The sequence below is a fragment of the Harmonia axyridis genome, chromosome 1 (assembly GCF_914767665.1).
Source record: "Harmonia axyridis chromosome 1, icHarAxyr1.1, whole genome shotgun sequence".
Lineage (NCBI taxonomy): Eukaryota > Metazoa > Arthropoda > Insecta > Coleoptera > Coccinellidae > Harmonia > Harmonia axyridis.
In genome coordinates, this window is record NC_059501.1 from 17,166,643 (window position 1) to 17,191,781 (window position 25,139).

The 25,139-nt window shown below is 34.3% G+C and overlaps 1 protein-coding gene across 2 annotated transcripts in view; it reads right to left on the reverse strand.

Annotated features, from left to right (window-relative positions):
* The window catches only part of LOC123679699 (dopamine receptor 2), a 258,175-nt gene that overhangs the window by 131,931 nt on the left and 101,105 nt on the right, over window positions 1–25,139 (reverse strand). The gene's annotated exons all lie outside the window — the stretch shown is intronic.

Here is a 25,139-nt window from a genome sequence, read left to right on the forward strand (position 1 = left end):
AAGAAACACCCTAATTCCTGCAAGATAGGGCGCACCTACGATATTTGGTGGTTTCAACTAATAGCAATTCATTATTCTAGCCAATCATTCGGGATTATATTGATAACACTGCTTCCTCATCGTTTACATTGGAGCGTCAACATTTTAGTTTGAATTTTTTATTATTGACAGCTTCATTTGCTTCGAGGTTCATTGAAAAATGCCCACAATTCAATTAAATGGCTTCACTCAAGAAAATATTGAATATTTAAATTGTTGAAAAAAATTTTCTTACAAACACAACTTGTTCTGCTAAATTTATCACATAGTTTTTCATTTTCATCCCACAAACTTGTTTACCTATTTGAGGTAAATCATTCAAACAAACCAAATTCAGATGAAATCACTCTTCCTAACGGACTGGTGATTTTATCAGTCGGTTTTTTTCATGTTTTTACCAAATGAACAAGTTTTCGTGGAAAAGAAAAAATCAACGATAAAATTTGAAGAACTCATGGTATTACCTTTGAATACTACGCTTCCTATAAAGGAAAATGCAAATTCCCTGCAATAGTTCCTTATGACCTCACTCGCAATCAACAAACCTGCATATATCCGATAAACAGCAACACCGTGGTCGATCAGCATCCAATGTACCATTCAGCTCAAACGCCCACGCCACAATATCACCGTAATGAGAAAAGCAAACGGCGACAATTCCGTCTTACTAGTAAGTTCCAACAATTTATATTTTCAATTACGACTAGGGTCCACCCAAAAGCGTCGTTACCTCTAGTTCCTACTTGATTATTCAGGTCACATGGGAACTTTGGAAGTGGATAGGAAGGACTTGGCAATTCGAAATGGTCTAGAATCGCGAGCCATTAGGGCATTCCTGATCATTACTATCGTCGGTGTCTAGCTGGCTTACAGGAGCGTATTCTGATGAGAACAAAAATAACTGTATGCATAATACGATTGGTTTTCGAGAACTTCTTATACTTGCGAGGATTGGAGATGAAAATTCATGTTAGACTAATCAGTTTGTGGTTAGTTTTGTCAACAGATTCCAATAAAAAGTCTCAGATTCTGTAGAGACTTCGGTAAGTAGGAATATGGTGATCTATCCCACCGATTATTAATGCTCGAGGATTTACTTTATGATACTTTATCTGTTTTTTTATATTCTTTAGTTTGTTATGTTATGGTATTGGTACAATCAAATTATCTCATAGAGGGATTTGAAATTCTCAATTCAAATCAGGTTGCATTGCTTGTATTATACACTGTGTCCGTAAAGTATGGAACAGATTCATTTTTAGCTAAACAGACCATTAAAAGAAAATACTGAAACACGTCAATTTTTTATTTTGTTTACCGTATTTTGAAATAATAATCTGATATACAGAGTGAATTGCTTTCTAGTGATAACGTCATTTTTTTTAACGAGTAACATTCTTTATTAGTTAAATTAACAATATTATCAAAAATTGTTATTGTCTAGAGGCAATCGGTTTGAATGTAACACCCTGTTGTTTTTTACATTTTTAGATTAATAAAAATCTATAAAAATAAAAACTGATTTCTTTCATATTCTATCTGCTAGACCACAAGTACCAAACATGTTTGGAAACAGCTCATTTTTATGAATCTAAAAATGTAACAAACTACAGAGTGTCACATTCAAACCAATTGCCGCTAGACAATAAGTATTTTTGATTAGATTGTCAATTTAACTAATGAAGAAAGTTACGCGTCACTTTATGAGCACACACAAAACTTTTGTATTTTTGTCTACCCTGTACCAATTGGAATCAACATGTGATACATTTTTGGAATCAGCTTAGCTAGAGTAAGCGGAAAATTGAGACAAAATGGGGGTGTTCCATTGTAAAAAAAATTACGGTGACGTCATTACTCGAAAGTAATTCACCCTGTCTATTAGATTATTATTTCAAAATACGGTAAATTAAAATCAAAAATCGACGTCTTTCAGGATTATTTCTCAAAATGGTCTGTTCAGCTAAAAATGAATTTGTTACATACTATACGGACACAGTGTATATACTAGTATACAGTTATGTATATACTTCTATTGAATTATAATATATTCATAATTCAACTGCTTTTGGGAAATTAATAGCATCTAATAACAAACAATGTGAGTTATAATAACTCACTATAATAAATCGCAAAAGATGGCTCTGTGTCTCCATACTACTGTGCTTCTATTCGGTTGGCCGAAAGGGAACATTATTGTTATTGAGGGGAGGAATGTCACTTTGATAATATTGATGTTTAAAGGTAACGTTTGAGGTTTGTCAATAAAGTTCTTTCTTGTTTGTGTATTGTGTATTTATAGTTATTTTCGTAGATGAAGAGTGTAGTATTCAACTTGCGGTAATGCTCATAACTCACTTGATGAATTACAGCACTCGCCTGCAGTTCGTGCTGCAAAATTCATCTGCAAGAGTTATGACCTACATTACCGCTCGTTGAATAATATACTATTATTTTACTCACAATCGGTGACTAATCTATGGACCTATAAATTCCAAAGTAGTCGGGAAGCGAATTATAATTTACTTCATAATTTCCTGGCTAGCAAATGTGTTCATGCTTTGAGGGCAAATTGGAAAATGGCGTGAAATGAAAAGTTCTCATAACTCCTTTATTAGTTCTGCTATGAACATTACAAACACTTTTTTCAGTAGGATCCTTCGGAATTAGTTCTAAAGTTACAATACAAACTCATATTTTTTGATGCAAACCTCAAACATTTTTTTCACAAATAAAATAACTTTTTTTCCTTTCTTCAAAAATATATAACATGATATATTAATTTCTCATCAGAAAAAAAAAAGTTATCGAAAGTTTCAGTTTCACACGGCAAATAAACCACGTGCTTATTCATTATAATAAGTGACATAATTCAAATATCAGCTGACCTCCAAGTTCTCCGGATTTAACACCGTAAGATTATTTATTTGGTCACATTTGAAGAACAGTATTTATCAATTTGAAAATCTTATGGTGTTGAATCCGGAAAACTTGGTCGCCACCGAATATTTTAATTATCTGAATTTCACATATTATAATCGCTGAAATTGTCATCAAATGAGCTATCTAATCATGCAATAATATACGGGGTGTGCCATTCGAAATGAGTGGTAGTCTGTTTCCGATATACAGGATGTTCTGATTTGTTTCCGACAAACTGAAATGGGTGATAGATCACATCATTTTAAGCAAAAAAGTTCCCATGAACATGGGTCCGGAAATGCTTCGTTTCCGAGATACAGGGTGTTAAAGTTGAAAAAATAATTCGCGTTTTCTTTAATATGTTTTGACTGCTTCGAAATCCTTTCATGAAATCATTCCTATTCAAATATTAAATTTAAATTCATTTTGAAAATTTCTAAGGCGGAATGCATGCGGATTTTCTATTGCCCACTAATAAGTAGAAGTGGTATGCTATGTAATTGTTGTTTTTAAGTGTTCTGAATATTCTGTTTCCTGAAATATTGCGTTGTTGGGATGCTTTACGAATACTGAGTTTTTATTTTCTTCGAAGGTCTGTAAAATCCTATTCGGGCCTTTGGTAACCAATACCATTTTCCTGTATTTGTTGATAAGCTATTAACTTAGTTAACTATAATTATAATTAATGACATCTGAACCTAACACACTTTAAATCTGTCATTGTGTATAGCCATTTTAAATCTATTGCCGCAACAATTGTTGAATGTAAAACAATCATTCATTCGAAGATGTCATTTGTGCTTTCAACAGAACGGTGGACATTTCGAACACCTTTAAAAATTATTACGTTATTTTGTTTCGTTCTAAATTGTTACTTCTAAAAAATATTTAATTTAAAATTATTACAAATTTGTTTCTACATGTTTTAGAGATTACAAAAATATGGATTTGGCCGAAAATGCGTTTTTCTCTGAAACGGTTGCCCCTAGCAACTTAAATGAGTTATACCTTTTTTAACTAGAAAAGTCAGGGAAATCGTTTTTTTCAGTCCGGAATGACGTACAGGGTAGCACAGAAAAGTTGCTACGGTTTAAAGGGGACGAAATGATTGCCAGTGGCGCCCTCTAGAGAATACAACCAAATCGACCACAAATTTGAATTTCTCACCTCAAAAAACCCTATGTACCATCTTTCATGCAATTATTCGGAATAAGTCGAAAGATATTTAAGAAAACGCGAATTATTTTTTCAACTTTAACACCCTGTATCTCGGAAACGAAGCATTTCCGGACCCATGTTCATAGGAACTTTTTTGATTAAAATGATGTGATCTATCACCCGTTTCAGTTTGTCGGAAACAAATCAGAACACCCTGTATCTGGAAGATGTGAAGTTGTGAAAATATCATTGTATCAAATACAAAATATGCAAAGTTATCATAAGTTTTCCATGTTTAATATAGTTCTGATTTTATTTTGTACCTACTAAGCGAATTTTCAGTTCTACCTTCATTTTGTTATCCAACTAGACAGATTCTTCCTGCTTTTAGGAGGATTACTATAACCTCACATAAATGAAAAAGAACATTCCTTTGTCCAATGGAAAGCTACTTTTTCAATGGAATACTAATTTTTCACGGCGTTACAGAAATATCATATGGTCTAACGTATCAAAGGATGCTGGAAAGAAATGGAACAAAGAAATATACAACAAGTATAACACGACTTCTCCAGAAAACTCCTTTGAAGTCATGCCATATGCCTCCCATCACAAAAACCATATTGTTCCAAAGTCCCATTCATCCCAAATCACGTTTCCAATAATCGAAAGTTCTTCCGCAGGCCTATGTCAAAAGAAAGCCGAACAATATCGATGACTGACTGGCATTATTCCAGTTTGATTGGCCTCTTTTTTTCTGATGGCAGAAAAGTTCTCAATATTGTTGTTAGGTCAAGAAAATAAATGTCATGCAGATGAAAGGTCTCCGGCAGCTGTTCGTGCTGATGCCGGATGCCGACGAAAGATAGGGATCTGAAGGGAATTTTCAATGCCGCCGATCTGCCTTCGAAAATAGATGGAATACACCGCCGTTTGCGGTCGAAAGGGGACAGGGACTGTCATCCCAAATTTGTGGCACGGTATAGGCTCATGAATATTGCGATGTTGGGAGCTGTCGTTTCCATTGAGAAGAGACGTTTCGAATTATTTCCTCTTTAAATTTTAATGGGATCGTTCAACTACACGCATGTTCAAGGTGAAGAGAAAAGATCTGCATGTATATTTATTCATAAACGGGGTGTTTCCAAATTAGACGTCAACCTAGGAAGATATGTAAGTATGACTCATTTGCTGTCGTTTGGGCCTTATTTAGTCACAATAAAAAATCAGCAGCTTCCGAGATATTCATTTTCCGTCCATTTTTTCTACGTTGAGCAAATTTGATTATAATTTTGTATTATTTTCGTGACCAGCTAGAACCTAATTCTAACGCAGTTAGAATCGACGAAGCAGCGAAGATTGAGAGCAAATTTCAGGCGAAAAGTATCAACTGAAGAACTGAGAAAGTGGGCACGGGTTGTGTAAGGAATGGTCATTTCAAACATAATTTATGAATGTTTTTTCTATTGAAATAATTAAATATTTAATTCAATACTTTCCCTTCTTCGCTTCTTCTCCCTTCTAAATGAAAATCTGCTGAAACAAAACTAGTGCAAGCATTCTGACGAAAACTTTTTGAGGAAATAATGAAGGGATATGGCAAGTTCTCAAAATAATTTTATCACACATAAATTATGGAATTCGAAAGTTGCAGGCAAATTTATTTTATTTATTTACTAATATCATGCCTTACAATTAATATTTGTTTGCATTAAAGTAAAATATGATATATTTGCTAAAAATCCAAATACAATAAAAGGTAAAAAACCAGTTAACAGCGGGACCAAACTGCTTCACATCACAATTCAAAAACTCATCAATACTATAAAAAGCACATTGAAGCAGAAGACTCTTGATTCTCTGCTTGAACTCATCTGTGGGAAAGTCCTAAATAGCCGAAGGGATCCTGTTAAGAAGCTTTATACCCACAAAGGAAGCCTCAGTTTGAATTACAGAATTACATAATAGAAATTTATTATCCTTTTCTTCATTTATCAATTTTCAAATCATACTTATTCTTTTTCAACACCTAATAAAGCATAGTCTTGGTCTTTTCATACATATCATATGGAAATAATACAAAAGGTGAGAAATTTTCTAGAAAACGCAAGAGCTCAAATATCTCGGATACTGTTGATTTTCGGTTATTAATTAATTGGCCCAATCGACAACAAATGAGTGATGCTAACAACTCCTTCAAGGTTCACGTCTAATTTGGAAACACCCTGTATATAGGGTGTCCCAAAATAATTGAGTCCATACTAAGAACAACTAGGAGAAAAATACCAAGAACAAGTATTCAATAAGTTTGTATAAATAAATATTGAACTGATTGATCATCAAGAATATATTGTTGCCTTCTAATCGGTATATTCATAACTAACATCCTATGCCATAGCATGAAGAGCAAAGAGCAAAAGTGCTTCATTTCTTTCATCTAATAAGCCAATACTCAACAAAAGATCGAATATGCAAGTTGCAAATAATAATTTTGCTATGAAAAGTAGCGCATTCTTCATAGCTTACTCAATTTCTAAACTATGTATTGCTCATACTGTGGGAAATACTATTTCTCACGGCACTTTGCCCACACCTCGCTTGGTAGACCTATGACATTGGACTTTTGAGTCGTTTCTATGGAAACGCAATAATGTAGCACATACTGTAAACGAAGGCCATTTTGATTTGAATCAAATCCATTTCCTGAATTATTGAAATTTGTGCAGTTGTAGGAAAAGTATAGTGTGCAACATGTAGAGAAACTTTTTTTTTGCTCGTGTGTTTGCGGCACAAACTTCTACACTCACGAGAAAAGTTGGACTTTCCCTACTTGTTGCACAAAATACTATTATCTACAGTTCCAAAAATTGAGCTGACAATAATAAAACTATGAGACTTTTACACAATATCACCTAGTTGCGTTTTTTTTTGCACTCGACTGTAGCTACTTGAATAATTATGATCATATCGAATTTGATCAGTAGGTATTCGGCAAAGTAAGTATCTAGATGTTCGATCTCTTATTTCAACGCATTTAAAACAAAAATTTTTGCATTCAATTATCTAATTTCACTTCTTCAAAAATCTGGAAAATCGATGAGCCAAATATTGAGGAAAATTCAAGATACACTAAACGACCAACAAAAATGGAATACTATCTGAAATTTGTGTATGATTTTTATTACTTCATTCCAGTAGAGTGCTTCGATAGAAACCCTCCATATCATTGGATTCCTCTCCAAATATGAACTGAAATATCATTTCTCCTCTCTAGAATTCGCTGAAGCGCACCCATAAAAATCCAATCCATTTTATCAAGCTAGCCAACCTCCGTAAATATAATCGCAAAATTGTAGTTGCCTTTCCACTCGATGCCATCCGTCAGTTCGAGTTTTTTTTTTCAGTCCGTTATACTCTTTGACCAACGCTTATCCCCCAAACACCGATACGGTAAAGAGATGAAGCTTCAAATGCTCATAATAAAGAATTGTAATCTTCTTTATGTTGTCGAAGGAAACAATGTTGTTAGAAGTTCCTGACTAAATGTTTGCCAACCGGATTAGAGGGGGCCGTTCGAAAGTTTCTTGTGACTTTTTGAAGTCTGTTATTCTGGATTAAGGTACTCGAGAGTTGGTGAACTATGGAACCCGAATTCGAAGTTGCCGATTGGGTTGTTTCATGAAGTTTGGAGTAATAGAATATGCATCGAATGGAAACGAAGATTTGATTATGTGGAAAAAACAGTGGAAGGATGAAATGGTTGTTTTCCTCTTAATACAGGCATTTCTGGAAAAGTTTCTTTGTGTTACTTGAGAAGCACAAGAAAAGTTGGGCATAAGGAGCTTTTTGTTTCTAATTATATATGTAAGAATATGGGGAATCTGAAAATAAGTGTCATAACAATTCTGTTTTGTTTCCTCTATACTCTACAGGTTGATTCACGAATAAACAGATAAATGAAAACTGTGAAAAGATGACATCAAGCTGATTTTGAAGTATCCACTTTTGGGTTCCTAAGTCACTAATAGACTAACATCTATTGCGTTAATACAACAATGTCAAATCTAATTTTGAAGTTAACCCCGAAGGTTTCCAGTTTTTCAGATTTTGCACATATCATCTCAATATTATCAATTTTTGACTGTGCTCCACCTGTTTTCCATTTTTAATTATATCTATTTCCTTTTTGGTAGGTATATTTTGTATTTACAGCTGATAATCGATGGTTGAATTTGAATTTGGAATGATAAATTTTTTCTTCATTAACTGTAGTCACTACTGAAATTGAAGGCTGTATGTCGTTTCATAATTGAAAATGATCAATTTTTATTGGTAGTACAAAGAGAAATGCTGTTGTCTCACTGAACCTCAGTGATGAATAACCAAATTCCTGTGTTGTATTCACTGGTACCCGACTTGATAGTGTTGAAGAGTATCATATGGTATTACTTCCTTGATAATTCCTGAAATAATTATTACAATTAAATTATGAATAGTTTTTTCTGAAGTCTCAAGAACGCATCCCGAAGGATGTTCACCCTAACTTAACCTAACCGAACTAAACTAAATGTATTCATTTTCCCGTGTTTCATTCACTAGTTCACTAGTATCTGACTTGACAGTACGGGAGAATACCATATGGTAATACTTTTTCGAGCATTTTCGAAATAGCTATTAGTACAACTAGGAGATTATTGATAATATCTTACCTGAAGTGGGTTAGTCAAATCAAGAAGGCATCCCGAGGGATGTTCATCCTAACTTAACCCAATCGAACTAAACTGAGTGTATTTATTTTCCCGTGTTGAATTCACTTGTACCTGATTTGAATGTGTTGGAAAGTACCATATGGTATTACTTTCATGAGCATATCTGAAATAGCTATCGTTACAACTAGGAGATTATAAATAGTATCTCACTCTAAGTGGCTTAGTCACATCCCAAGAACGCATTCCGAGGGATGTTCACCCTAACCCAACCTTACCAAACGAAATGTATTCATTTTTCCGTGTTGTAATTACAAAATCTAACTCGACAGTGCTGGAGAGTACCATATGGTATTACCTTCTTGAGTATTCATGAAATAGCTATTATTGTAACTAATGGGTTATCAAAGGTATCTTTCTCGGTGTAAGTTAGTCACATCCCAAGAATACACCTCGATGGTTGACAGACAATCAAGGGAAATGTATCCATATTTCCCGTGTTGTAATCAATTTTTTCTCTGATTGGAACAATATTGTCCTGAGCCAGGAAACCAGCCGCGAAGTTGCTCCACGACGACCCAATAGTACTTTTGTTTTCGATCTAATATTAGTAGCTCTTGTTATCACCTCCTAAACAATATACAATCCAAACAAAAAACTGAATACGGATTGCAAAAATTCCCATCGTAAAACACTCATTTCTCAACCAGAAGACGGATCTCATATCTATTTAATGCACTCAAAAACAGCCTCAATTTTCATTCGAACGCACCTAAACTACTTGAAACTACAAAATGAAACTTCTTATTAGAAAACCCTCAAATTGAAGTTCAATTCCACAATAAGAAGCGACATGACATGGCTCATCATATTTTCAAATATAATCATACTAACTCATTCAACTATTACTAAAAGAGCTTCTGGGCAGCGAAAATGATGGCTTTTTTCCTGAAAAGTTTCAAGTTGAAATAATTTCTATCCCAAACAATTTGAAGTTATGAATTTCTGAAACCATTATTTGGTAACAAATATCTTCGGTCAAACCACGTACAATACTTGAGTAACGTTGAGTTTTTCTTCGAATAATATAACATTCCATGCAGAATATAAGTGAATAATAAACCATTTCACGAAACATGCGGAGGTGCCATCTCGTGTCTCAAACCTCTAAATTGTAATTATTATTTCATGAGGAGAAGTATCACTTTTCATGGTGAGCTTATAATTGGAAGCGAGCTATGGGAAGTCACTTCTCCTTCGAATTGAATAAGTTATTTCCTTCAAACGTTTGGGAAGTCACAAAAATCTGGAAATACCTACGATCGTTATAATTGAGTTATAAATGGAAAATGAATTTGCATAGTTATGACTGTCTTGCTGAATAAATTTCAACAGACATGTTGTATACTACTTGATAGTTATCATTGTTACATCATTAGTTACACTCCCTCTGGCGGACAGAAAAGTTAAACATTTTTGACTAAGCAACACTTTTGGCTCCGGCGCGCCGGAGCCAAAAGTGTTGCCGCGGCGTAGGAATAGTAAAACTTTTCGATGATTCGTCAGTCAAAATATGACGTTGTTATTGCTCATTTGAAAAACTCCACTAAATCATTAACCACAATTTCCGCCGGTATATTTTTATACTGGACTTGCTGTATAATATATACAGGAAGTCCAGTATAAAAATAAACCGACGGAATTAGTAATTTACTGGGGTTTTTCACATTCGCCTCACCGTCCAAAAATGAACAGAAAGCCATTTACGTCAGAATTTTCAACGGACTCCCACGCGTAGCTCGTATCAGGATCAGAGGGGATTCTTTTCGGTTTGGTAATAATTTTCCATTCTGCTCATGGAGCCGTGAACCCTCGCTAAAGGGAGGTCCGGAGGTTGGAGTTATGCACCCGGAAGAATCCAGGAAAGACCATTTGCCTGAGTTATGGCTCCGGGTTCTGGATGTTCTTATTAACGGAGTGTTTTCTCTCAAATCAGTTTGTGGACTCTGTACGGAAACAGTTTGCTGTCTTCCGCCTCTGATTTGCGTGAAGGGGAGGGTTCTTCATTTGCAGTTTTCAAGGATTTCGTAGGGTTATCTGAAGAATTACTCGGATTTAACTGTAGTGATTTCAGGGTAACTGCTCAGTCATCATGATCCAAGTTCTGTCTACATTTGACGCCGTTCTGTTTTCCTCATTTCCATATTTCTAGAAAAGCACCGCCTTGGTGTCAAGATCTTTCTCGTTCGTTCGATCGTTCGTTCATGCACCTATTGAAGACCACAGAATTGTAGTACATATAAATAACACTTCACTCAAATGTACCAAGCATTATTAGTAGAAGTATTTTTTTCTTCAATTAGAATTAATTCGTAAACAAAGTCACCTTCAAAAGTATTTCATATACTCTAACGCTCCTCTAAGTTCAATACCTTTTCTGAAGGAAGATTTATAGTTGCCCTTGAATTAGGTAACAAAGACAACAATCCCTTCTTCATTTTTGAGTTTATCTTCTTTCCTTCTTTTGCGGCCAGCAAGTAGTCGGTGATCACTGGAGGTCAAATCTGGAGATTGAGCTTCGGGGTAAAGCAGTTGGAAGAGCAATTCGTTCCATTTGACCTTGGTTTCATCGAACTATGACAAGGAGTGGTGAAAGAAAAATTATAATAAATTTTATTAATTTCTGCAATCAATTGGTTCAATAACGTTACTGTTGATGATTTTACGTCTCAAAATATAGATGCCATAACTGTTATGGTGGCTACAAACTGGCATGCATGCGTGAAATGTACATAAGTATGACAAACATGTTATTAATGGTCAACCATAGAGTAAAATTTGCTTGCTGAAAATTACATATGCTCCCTCTATGTATGGTTTTACTTTGAGGTCAACACATAGACCAGACTTCTTATCAAACATGGCAGTCTGAATGTGAACTCGATTTTTATAACTTGAAATGCCTATCTAACAGTTTTTTGAAACTATATCTGATATATTCATGTGATGTACAGTGAAAGCGACTCAAAAGTACTTACTCCTCCAAAAATAAGGGAGATGGCAAAAAATATTGATTAGAAAATGTCGAATGTTTCATTCCCATTGAGAATCATCATTTTGCGGCCTAGGCAGAAAAGTTGTTACTCTGCTGCCTAGGCAGAACAATTTATACTATAGATACTGATTGATATGTGTCTGCAAAATCAATATTTGCTGACAATCGGAGGAGAAGATATTTTCAGATATTATCTCTACTAGAATCCTTCATTACAAATTGCATCGATTATTGCATAGAAATTATTATCCTGTACTCGACTTCAGATAGATTCGAGTTGTTGGTCTGTTGTGTCCAGAAATTGGGCCTCTGGCACAGTAAGTTCTCGAAGTTGAAGTTAACGGAAACAAGGCGCCACAAACAGACGTCGACATTCTTATTGTATCGATAGCCATGATTTATCGATAGCCATGATTTAAGTAGCAAACTCATCTAGTCTTTCGTATGAAAATTTAGATTTCTTAAGATGATTCACTCTTCTATTTTACAGGGCCTCTCTACAATATTGAGGCGATTGTTCCGAAAGGTGTTAATAAAGACAATATAATTGATATGGGGCTTTAAGCATAATATAAGGTATCAAATATCTAGTCTCGACTACCGAGGTTATTGTTGAGACACTATGTGTTATTTACTATTTGAGAGCTCAACATGGTTGATTTCATGTAGATATCGGTAAGTAATTGGAAGGAGAGGAAAATAGTAAAGAGACATACTTAGCGACTAGCTCACAATGTTGAATAGTCAATTTCATTGAACTAATACATTACCATTTTCGGGTTGATGTAAAGAGCTGAAAAACAAATACAATACAGTTGTTTCTAACAATTCATTCAATTTCATAACACCTCTACCTTTCAAAGGATTTAAGGGTTTTTCAAAGTCATATTCTGATTCACCAAAGAAAAGTAGATTGAAATTATGAGGCGAAACAATTTTTTTTGGCCCTTGTCTACTTCAGGATGGTCAGTCTGAAAAAATTTTTCATATCTCTTCTTAGATAACCTCTGTTTTCATCAAAGAGGACATAGTTAGTCACAGCTTGATCAAGGTCGTTATTAAAATTACGGTTCATTTGTTCATCATAAACTGGACAAACATATATAGTAGTGTAGCTGACTCCAGTAGAATCATTTTTGCCTACCTAGTATACATCTGAGTGTGGTCCGTTATGTATAACCTTTGAAGTTACGATTTGTGGTTACTTTGAAGTAATTTTGAGTGCTCATTTCAAAAAGATGAGGACTATTCAATATTCAACTTTGGAAAAGGACCAAGTGTTGATAATTAACACCCATGAAATCATGAATGATGGTTCTGTAGACTATTACTAAGTCTTATTTATGACCTCTCAAGAACCACCAACAGAACATATGGGACTCTTCAGCGCTGTCAAGTAGGTTTTGAAATATCAGTTTCTATTGGCGGCCCATTTATTTGTCAAATACATAGGTTGAATATTTGACAAAAACCGATCCTTGAATAAAGACTTAAGCTTACCTATCACTCGCGTCATTTTATATATACACGGTATTCCATTTCGAAAGATCCTATACAATAACTCCTTGGGAAGTTTATATTTATTTCAAGGAGCATTCAATGCAATTTTTCTTTGTGACATTCGAGATGAAGAAGATTTTTCGAATGAAGAATATACATTTTTCCTCAATCAATTATAATCGTTTGTTTTTATATTCCATATCAACAGATTTAAGATTAAAAACTAGTATTTTTTCTGTTTTTTTTTCACAAACCCCCACATGAGTTAACGCCGAGATGATATAATCTCATCGTCTCATCTCTCATTATCCTGAAGAACATTCAAAACGGCTGAACATTTTTTTTCCCAAATCGAATAAATTTTTTCATTTTTATTTCAATATTTTTCATTTTCATATATCTCGCTCATTATTCGAACAAGAGGTATATGTCATGAGGAAAAAATCATTCTTCTGGTGTCATTTAAACAGCCTGTATGTATGATGAGTCTATTCATGTCACAATGTCACTCCATGATTTCCCTAGATTATAATTTCCACCAAAGACCCATTTCCATTAGATCTCACTAACAAATTTTGGATTTAAACGTCACACGGCAATCTCTAATGAGTCTAATTATATAAATTGCAATGTCTCTCCCTCCTATTAAATCCCTCTGTGTTTCATGTCCTACTAGAGCCACATTCTCGTATTTTGTTGCATTCTAATTTCCAGTTCTGACGCAGGAGGAGCCACCAACAGCATGAATCACGTGTGGAGATCAAATAACGAAATAATTAGTCGTACGTTCTGTATTAACTCGTACAATGGAATGTCCGGAAGCAATAGGGCTTCAGAATTACGAGCAGTTGGCCTTAATTTAGCGGTTCTACTGCAATTTGGATGTAAAGCCGCATGAATTTGTGTGCGGATATGCCTGTAGTGGCGTTGGACCGTCCAACAAGGACGTTTTGGGAATGGCCGTCTAGATTTTGGCCTGCAGCCATAAGTTTTGAATCGATCGTGGTTCACTGTCCTGGAAACGTTGAGAAAAGAGAGAAAAATTTGTTTACGTCAGGAGTTGACGAGGTATAACAGACACTTGTCTTTTATGGTTATGTTTCAGACGGAATAAATCAGCTGCAGAGTTGAGAACTAGTTTTTCAGAATCGGGATTTGGAAAAACTGAACAATAGCGAAAAAAATTAAAAACCACGAATGCCTGTTTATAATTCACTTTTTTAATAGAAACAGCAGTCAGTTTTTTTGATTGATTGATTACGAACAGTTTTAATTCAATATTTCCAATAATTGTAATCATTAGAAGAATAAATATTATGAAATTTCATATTTAACGTTTGGTAATGTGTCAAATCCAAAAATCATTTTGAAATAAAAAATTGTCCATCTGCCACTGGAGGATGTAATTTGTTACATAATTCAAAATGATTCTCCTAGCTCGCATACAAAATTCATTAGTTTTGTTAGCAAAAATTAAGGATTCAAACTAAGAAAAAGAAATTGTACCTACATCAGGAAGTTAGGGGTCACCTGATCAGGATATTCAAAATATGTATTGCAATGGGTGCCACCATGCATAAATTTAACTTTCAAAACAGTAGGTTACAAACGATGAATCAACTTCGTATTTTCGGAATGGGATACCACATGTTCCTTAAAAATCTCTTGTTACTCAGCATTAACAATTAGTTCATTCCAGAGAATCGATTCGTAATCAATAATAATATTCTCATGTCTTTTAAGTACTAGATCGATAAATTGCATTGACAACTAGGCTATGGCCAAAACCACTCATATTATACTCTGTATATCACGAAGTTGAGGACACAATCAGGATATTCAAACAATGTATTGCAATGAATAAAAATGTGTACCTACATGACTTTGCACTACTTTGTCATTAATTCTAGAAACCTTTTCTTTGACTTAATTATCAACCATGTATAAAACTTACAATATTTCTGATGAAGCATCAAGTCATTTCGTCCAAAAATTTCTTGAACGGTGAGATAAGACTTACTGACGAATATGCATATACGTGCTCCTCATTCCAACTCCTCAACCTTTACTTCTTATATTTGCTGGCATCCTCATTTTTAAGTTTTATTTATTTTTATCAAGTTAATATAAAAATAAGAACTCGTTGTTGATATTCAACTTTAGAAAAAGAACAAGTGTTCAGAATTACTACTCCCATGAAATAAAAAATGAGTCTACTGTGGACTATAACTACGTCTCATTTATGACCTCTTAAGAATCACCAACACAACATATGGGACTCTTCAGCGCTGTCAAGTAGGCTTTAAAATATTAGTTTCTATTGGCGGCCCATTTATTTGTCAATTACACAGGTTGAATATTCGACAAATCAAATCCTTGAATGAAGATTAAAGCTTATCATTCGCTTCATTTTATATATATACAGGGTAATCCATTCTTAGAGATCCTCTAGAATAACTCCTTGGGAAGTATATATTTTCTTCAAGGAGCATTGAATGCAAATATTCTATGTGATAGTCGAATTTGATTTCAGGCTGAAGTAGATTTTTCTGATGAAGAATATACAGTTTACATTAATAAATAATAATCTTTTGTTTTTGTATCCCCTATGAACAAATTCAAGAATACAAATTAGTTTTTTTTCTGTTTTTTTTCAAACCTTCACATGAGTTATCACTGCGATGATCTAAATCTCATCGCATGCCAAATTTTGAATTATTACTACTCAAAATAAGTTCAAGATAAGTGTAGAAAATTTGCATTATAAGCATAAAACCCTTCATGCTCCCATAATGGTTTGATAATAAGTTTTAATGGCGAAGATGTATATTTCCTTTTCAAGAACTCTACTTGTCCTTGAATTAATCTTGAAATCGAATACATTGAATATCTGCATTCGATGATACCGTTAAGACTTACTTTTCCGGAGAATCCTTCAATATTTTTCATCCCTTCAGCTTCCTCACAAATGTTCCTACCGTTGCTCAGTTTGAACAAATAAACAAACACAATTTCAAATTCTCAATATCAATATATGGATGACTTCCGACCGTTCTGCGAAATTTCTTTACATTGAATATGCGAAGAATGAGATAGGAATATTACAACAGAAAATCTATTATTGCTGTATTGATATTTTTTATCTTCCAAGTTCTAAGTTTGAGACCGCCGGTATCCTGAATGAAACTGTATTGTACAATGAATAAATTGCGAGTCAACTGTGGCAATAACAACTCGACAAACATTCCTTCCTGCCTGTATGCCAGAATAATAAAAATACTCTCCTCGGATATGTGAAGTGGAAATCCCTATGGAACAAGCGAAGTCCTTGAATGAAGTGAGAGGTTTTTACTGCGAAGACTGGAAATTTATTTTTCTATTTGTCTCAATCACAAAAGACCGAGCAGGCAGTGGAGAAGTTTTCTATTGTTTCACAACCGCCGGTTGTATCTGAAACTTCTTCTCGAGATGGAATTAAACATATGAGGCTTTCATGGGGAGAGTTTGTTAGACGTTTCTGGCTATCAACTGAATAAAGGGAGCTTTTAGGGGTATTTTCGGAGGAATTTGGTGGAGAGGGCCATATTTCTCTCATGGTATGTTTCAGATGCTAAGGATGTTCGAGGAATTTTATTATTATTATTATTTTCGAGGTTAGCATAGAAGTCTTGTGATTGAACTGGAGTTTTCAACATTTCAATCTAAACTAACATATGATTCTTGTACCACTGGCTAACTGTAGGTGTTCATTGGGGCTTCCTCAGAAGTGCATTCCTTCTAAAATTCAGATTCGATTTCAAAAGCTTTCACGAAAGTCTATCTTGTATAACAAACGTCCAGAAAAAAAAGGACCGACAAAGTAGTTTTATTTCATCAAAAGTTGTAAAAAAAGCGAATATACTATACGAGAATATTAGCTCATTAACCAAATCAGGTGCTTCATATTTGGTTATTAATTTTTTAGAAAATGAATCTAATTTTGACATACATACAGGGTGTTCTGATTTGTTTCCGACAAACTGAAACGGGTGATAGATCACATCATTTTAAGCAAAAAAGTTCCTATGAACATGGGTCCGGAAATGCTTCGTTTCCGAGATACAGGGTGTTAAAGTTGAAAAAATAATTCGCGTTTTCTTGAATATCTTTCGACTGATTTCAAATAATTGCATGAAAGTTGGTACATAGGGTTTTTTGAGGTGAGAAATTCAAATTTGTGGTCGATTTGATTGTATTTTCTAGAGGGCGCCACTGGCAATCATTTCGTCCCCTTTAAACCGTAGCAACTTTTCTGTGCTACCCTGTACGTCATTCTGGACGTCGATTCCCCTGACTTTTCTAGTTAAAAAAGGCATAACTCATTTAAGTTGCTAGGGGCAACCGTTTCAGAGAAAAACGCATTTAAAGCCAAATCCATATTTTTGTAATCTCTAAAACATGTAGAAACAAATTTGTAATAATTTTAAATTAAATATTTTTCAGAAGTAATAATTTAGAACAAAACAAAATAACATAATAATTTTCAAAGAAGGTGTTCGAAATTTCCACCGTTCTGTTGAATGCACAAATGACATCTTCGAATGATTGATTGTTTTAAATTCAACAATTGTTGCGGCAATAGATTTAAAATGGCTATACACAATGACAGATTTGATGTGTGTTAGGTTTAGATGTCATTAATTATAATTATAGTTAACTAAGTTAATAGCTTATCAACAAATACAGGAAAATGGTATTGGTTACCAAAGGCCCGAACAAAGCATACAAAGAAGAAATCATCTACAGAGAAATAGGATTTTACAGACCTTCGAAGAAAATAAAAACTCAGTATTCGTAAAGCATCCCAACAACGCAATATTTCAGGAAACAGAATATTCAGAACACTTAAAAACAACAATTACATAGCATACCACTTCTACTTATTAGTAGGCAATAGAAAATCCGCATGCATTTCGCCTTAGAAATTTTCAAAATGAATTTAAATTTAATATTTGAATAGGAATAATTTCATGAAAGGATTTCGAAGCAGTCAAAACATATTAAAGAAAACGCGAATTATTTTTTCAACTTTTACACCCTGTATCTCGGAAACGAAGCATTTCCGGACCCATGTTAATAGGAACTTTTTTGCTTAAAATGATGTGATCTATCACCCATTTCAGTTTGTCGGAAACAAATCAGAACACCCTGTATATTTTATCAAGATATTGTTTAAACAGACTCATTCGTTAGGTATTAAAATGACTTTAGAGGATGGCGGAAATATTTTTTTCAATTCTCGGGAGATATTTCATATTTAATATTAGTTCAGTGCAAATATATCATCTTCGATAATTTTACTCTCTTGAAAAAGGTAGAGTTGACAAAAGGCAGCTTACAGAAATGTGATCATTGTTGAATATTCATTCCTCGAAATGATTCTATCTACAACTCTACATAAACAATACCACGGAATTTCAGTGAAATGTGAAATTAATTTATCAGAAAAAGCAATGAAAACTTTTATTTTCAGAACTCAGAATAACTGAATCACGTTTTACACTCATTATTTCTGTGAACCAATAATCACCTTGTTTCGAAGAACACTTACATAAATGGAAGCTGTCACGAATAAATTCAACCTGAAAATAGTATATTGATTTTGAATTTGTTTCCAAGGATGTAGAATATCTTCGTTGAAGAAAATAACACATGTGTGAATGAAATATATAAATACGTTTTTCTTTTCATAATTATTATCACTTGAGTAAATACAACGAAGTGCATTCGAATTGTCGGAGTGGACGGATATATCATAATCAATATCAAAAGTGACACGAGTAGAGTTGCCCTTTCATGCCTTAGGTATCCTCTTAATCTCTTGTTCCAGATCCTGTACGGTATAATGTTTCGCTTTTAGTCCCTTTTTCATGTACCACAGTTCTTGGATTGATTTATGTTTTTATTATATTTGTTAAATTATCTAAAGTCTCTTATGTGATGAATAATACATTGAAGATGCAGAGTTTATCATAACACAGTTGTACTTACTTACTATACAAGATCTAAATCGAAGTGATACCAGTGACGGCTGTCTCGAAAGTGTTTGTTAGAGCGACGGTACCTTGGAACCTCCCCTGTGGTTGGGTTCGATGATAGAGACGCATGCACGTGATTGATTCTGACAATTATGGCCTCAGCATGATGTGCTTAGGATTTTATGGTCTCAGTATTACATGGGCTTAGTATTAAATTATGAATTGCTAACATATTCATTATTTTGTTTGTCCCAGAATCAGAACTAAGGGAAAAATGGAATAGGGGTTAGACAGGAGTCTTCTATTATGTTAGCTTCCCATATCATTTGATGATAGATATTTTCTTATCGTCTAATGGTTATTTATTCACCAATGGCGTTAAGAAGTTAACTTCAGAGGTCGAGAGGTCAGTTCTTTTGGTAAAGGTACCAGTGGTAAAACCGATAACTGCATCAAACATCAGAAACCTTTCTGGAAGAAGCTGGAGCAAGTCTGTATGACTACGCTGAAACCTCATTTGCTTGAAAGAGTACGTTTGCTAATGAAGCAAAGAAAGAAGACAGTATAGCTCCAAAAAATGAGGTTTCATGAATACTTACATGCATAACTTCAAAAAAAAGTTGATAACCAAACAATGATTTTATGTTTACTGTGGGTAATGATTCACATTCACGGGATCCTTTCAGAAATGTAAATTTCATATCTTGATATCAATTCGAATAAAAAAATTAGGACAGTATTCATAATTGGTTTCAATTATATTATACCGAAGAACGATAAAGTATTCAGATTATGTTCAACAGCCTAATGTACTTGATGATTACATTTGTAAATTAACAATAAAATCAGTTATTTCTGGAAAACTGTGTATAAACGATTCCTATAAATTAAATTGAAAATCATAAAATGTCCAGATAGATTCTTATGAAACAATATTTCGCAATCATAAATCAGAGCTCAATGGAGGAACTTGATTATCTATTTGTTTGCAATATTCCTAACCCGGAACTGACATCCAGTTATGCCACTCAAAATAACTATCTCATCAAACATCCACTATCAATATTTGATAACTCTATTATTCATATTTTCATCCGTGAAATAAAAATAAAATATAGAGTTGTCACATCAATCGATCGTTAAGGGGCTGAAAATATACGTCAAGACTCCATTCATATTTCACATGAATCACTCTACAATCAATTGGATTATAAATTATTCAGCTGATTTGGTTTATATTTTCATTCATCGACAGGATTGACATTAACGGACGACATGGAATCATTTAATGCAATTAATGATGTTCAGTCATTAAATACCAGACTGCCATAAAACTATCGTCCAAAAACGTAAATGGTTTAATACCAGGGTCGTACTCGAGGCTTTCGGACATCGAGAACGGCATTGATTTCATGTGAATGATCAGAATTCCATACTGAAGTTCTTCAAATATTCATCAACAATATTTTTATCCACATTAGGGATTCACGGCTTGGCTGGATTTTCAAGCTACTTGGCTTGAGCTTGTCCTGAATTCAAGTCAAGCTCAAGTCAAGTAGTAGTTTTTCAATCTCAACTCAAGACAAGTATTTATTTATCAAGTACTCGAATCATAACAAGTTATACTTGGTTTTAACAAATTTATTGCGTAGTGTCACATAAATAAAAATTAATGAAATTAGAAAGAACCTTGCAAAAAACACTGTTATTTAATAATCTTAGTGTATGAAAAAACCCCAAAAATCAAATTTTTTGAATTAGAAACACTATAAATCATAACAGAATGAAAAATAATGAAAAAAATTTTTCTTAATATCGAGAAACCTCCAGGCTTTGTTTGATTTCCTAATTTTCAATCCAGGATCTGAGACACATGAGGCATCTTATATATTTGTCGCCTAACCTATGGCGGGTTTTTGTAACTGTAAGAGCAGTTCTGGAAAATTGTCTTTTAGCAGGAGCTGAAGATGCTGGCGTTGATGAAAAATCCTTGGCCATTTTCGCCAAGTTGGAAGGATATTTCTGAAACTACGAAAATCTACCAAAAGATTTCATAGAAATGTGAGAAAACTACTAATTCACTCTGGCGAATGCTTCAGCGCACAAGATTGCAGAACTATATGCCGTACGACGAGTGCTAATCAAACTCAAGTAATATCAAGTCAATCAATAAATATCGAAAATCAATAAAGTCAAGCTCAAGTATGTAATTTTTCACGAACTTGATTTTAAAGTCAAGTATGTAGTTGGTAAAAATGTCAAGCTACTCGGCTTGATGAATTCCTAATCGACATTGCAAAAACTGCAATACTCATCTCATGAAACTAAAACTGAACAAAACAACGGGCGTTCAGTGTACTTGACAAACAGAATATTATGGAAGCTATGTAAAGTTCACAAACAATATTCTCTTTGAATATAAAATGTTTAAAATTCAACTTGTACCCTACCACAACTTGAAAATATGTAGTTTTGCTCGCTTGTTTCAGGGGAACAGCAGGTGATTATTTTACCCAAATGTCCGTAATTTCGAAGCAGAAAAAGGTCGGAAATATTTGACTCGCTGATGGAGAGTTCGTTGTTGAAATTAATTCTGTTCATTCCTCCAGTTTATCCCGTGTACACGATAGCTCTCGAATATCTAAATTTTCAGGGTATATTCAGGAATATTCGGAATATTTGAATAAATTTCCACCTGATCAAACTGAAATTAAGAATTTTTTTGCAAAATGATAAAATCAATGCTCATGAAAAATTTCTTAGGATTCGTGTAAATTGTGGATTGAATACAATTTTTTTCGATATCTCAGAATGTATTCATCTGATTTATCATTTTGTGCGTATATGAATTGAATTTCATACATAGGTCTTCAGTTGGTTTGATAACAATTGTGGGAGAAATAATTAATTAGGTAATACTTCCCCCAATAAGTTCCGGGCTTACTAGTCAAAACACATTTCACTTGAAAATTCAAATTTATTCGACAATTTTAATAGCTTTTCCATAGATTCGTCTTTGCTTTCGAAATAGAAAGCAAACACTAGTTCATTAACGTCATTTTTTTTCACTGGAACATTCTTTTGAGGTCTGCAAAAAGCCAGTCATACCAACGTCACCACGTAGGCAGCTACAGCCATCTGCGAGAGATCAGTGTCCAGGAACAAAGTTATAAAAGAAATAAACAGGAGAAATTCAGTCTATGAACAAAAAATAATGCACGCCAGAATGTCAATGCGATCATCTTGCCAGCTGATGTTTGAGATTTTGCTCACTATAGGTAGCTTTCAACAAATGTTTTCCAATCAGCAGAAGCTATCTTTAACTCAATAGTGTCGTGATTTATCCACGTTTCATCCACTGTCACAATGAGATGCAAAAATATCCTATTTATTTGGCTTGAACAGCGTTAGGAATCGACAATCCGTTATTGCTTTTGATCAGCAGTTAGCAAGCGCGGTTCTCATTTTGAGCCCAGCTTTCTCATGCAAAAATGTTCAAGCTAAATAGCAAACATAATTCTGAAATCTTCAACTCCACCGCTATTACATGCAACTCCACGTCATGATTGCTCAAAACCATTTTGTGGACTTTTTGATGTTTTCTGAAACCACTAGTACTAAACTCTAGTCTCCTGAATTCGACAACGCTCCAACGTACAGCGTCGTCGGTAGTTCTTGGACCACGTTTAAAGTCCTCATACAATCTTCTTACCATTGTTGTCGATAGAATGACACCCCTTTGTTTTGCTTGCATTTGTTGCAACAACAGATTAAGCATCACTGAACCTTCAACATCTCTTTTCACACTAATTTTACCGTATGGGAAAGTCAGCAGATAAGATTTGCAGGCCCTGTGGATCAGAAGTAGAAACAGTTGAAAACATGGTATGCAAGTGTCCAGAGCTGGCTGGCTTAAGAACCATCCATATTGGGATGCCGGTCCTGGATACCCGTGAGGTAACGGCCAAGGCCCTTAAGGAGGTTGTCAGTTTTATCAACGCTTTTGAAGACCTCTTGGCTTACCGACCACAACGACCCCAGTTCAAATTATAATAATAATAATTCACACTTAACTCTTTATTGTTGTTGAAAAGCATCTTTGAAAGCTTGGTACTATGGAGAAAAAGGTGGTATGGCACTGGAGGTCTCATCTGTGTGCCAGATCTGGGACCTAGTGAAGGACGTGGAAGCTTAGGATTACAGGTGTGCCATGATAATTATTAAAATATTAAGATGTGGATGCTACGGTGTTAATTTTAACAATATTTCGCTTGTAATAGTCGTCCAAATGGAAATGTGCTTCATTTCTGAATATAATAAGATTGCAAAACTGATTTTCCTTTTATTTTCAGATCATACACACATCCTAGAAAGCCACAAGAATAATAATGATTGTCTGGATTTAGTTGTTGCACCAGTTGCATTTTATAATAATCCCAGCCTAATCCATATCAAGTTCATTTAATGGAAATGCCGTCTGAAGAATAAATTTGGATTATACCGAAAACTACGTCCCGCAGGTGCAATGTTGGCTGTATTTCTCACGTTTTTGACACAATTAGACCTAGATTATCCAGCAACTCAAACTCATTATGAACTTTACAAAAAATAATTTAGTCAATTTATCTTGAGATTTCCGATATTTTTCTTCTGGTTTATATAATAAAATAGTCATATTTCCTTGAAAACCACAGCGAAATTTGATGTGAGCTCAATAGGAAACGTTGGGGAAGTATTGTCATTCTGTTTAAAATCCAAGAAGGCTGATCACTGCAAGTCTCCATTGTATCACTCTTCCCAAAATGAGTGGGCACGTATTAACAGACATCTTGTTAAAAACCTAACCATCAAATCTTCGAGTTATTTATTTATGGCCTATAACAATGTTGTCTTCATTTCTTCTGCAAAATACTAAAGTTTTGAGGGTTTTGTTCTTTGATGAACGAACTCTATAGAAGAGTGTGCGCGAGAGTATCGAATTTTGAGCCGAGATTGGACTCAAACGACTAGGTTCGACTCACTGATGGGCTATCAATTAGAGGACTTCAGGTATATATTTCAATCAAAATAAAATATGATTGAAAAAACAGTGATGTAACATTCATCAACAAAGAAGAGAAAACACTTTGAAGGAATTCAAATATCCTTTTTAACCGTATATCGTACCAATATTGGTTCGGATAAAAAGAATAAAGAAGAACTTAGCAACCACTGCCTGGTCAATTCTACATCCAATTATCCGTGTGAATGAACCGACAAGGGAGAAAATAAATAATATTCCACTCCGATACAAACAGAGAAGGTTAAGCCTGTTGAAGCAGATTGTGCGCGCTATGGCAACTTTCCCGCGATTCTGCATTGATGAACTGAGAAGCTATAGTCCGTGATTTATGGACATTCCACTCAATAAGTCCAGGGCCTGAACATTGAAAACGCACTTTTTTTTTGTTGAAAATTCGCTTTTTCGTTAAGATAGTCACCTTCAAAGGTGATACATGTGTGCTCCAGGCTTCTCTAACTTATCAATAACCTCAGCAATCAATATTTCATTAGAGCAATTTTTTTTTGAGGTCTGCGAAAGCCAGTGATTACTAGGGGCCAAATCAGAAGAATACCTTAATTTGGGTGATCAAGCAGTGAAAAGAGCTACATATATGGTTATCATTGATTTGTTACAAGGATTGTCGGAAGAAATTTTTTTTTTTGCGTTTGACAAGGTTTTTTTCTTTCAATTTCTGCACT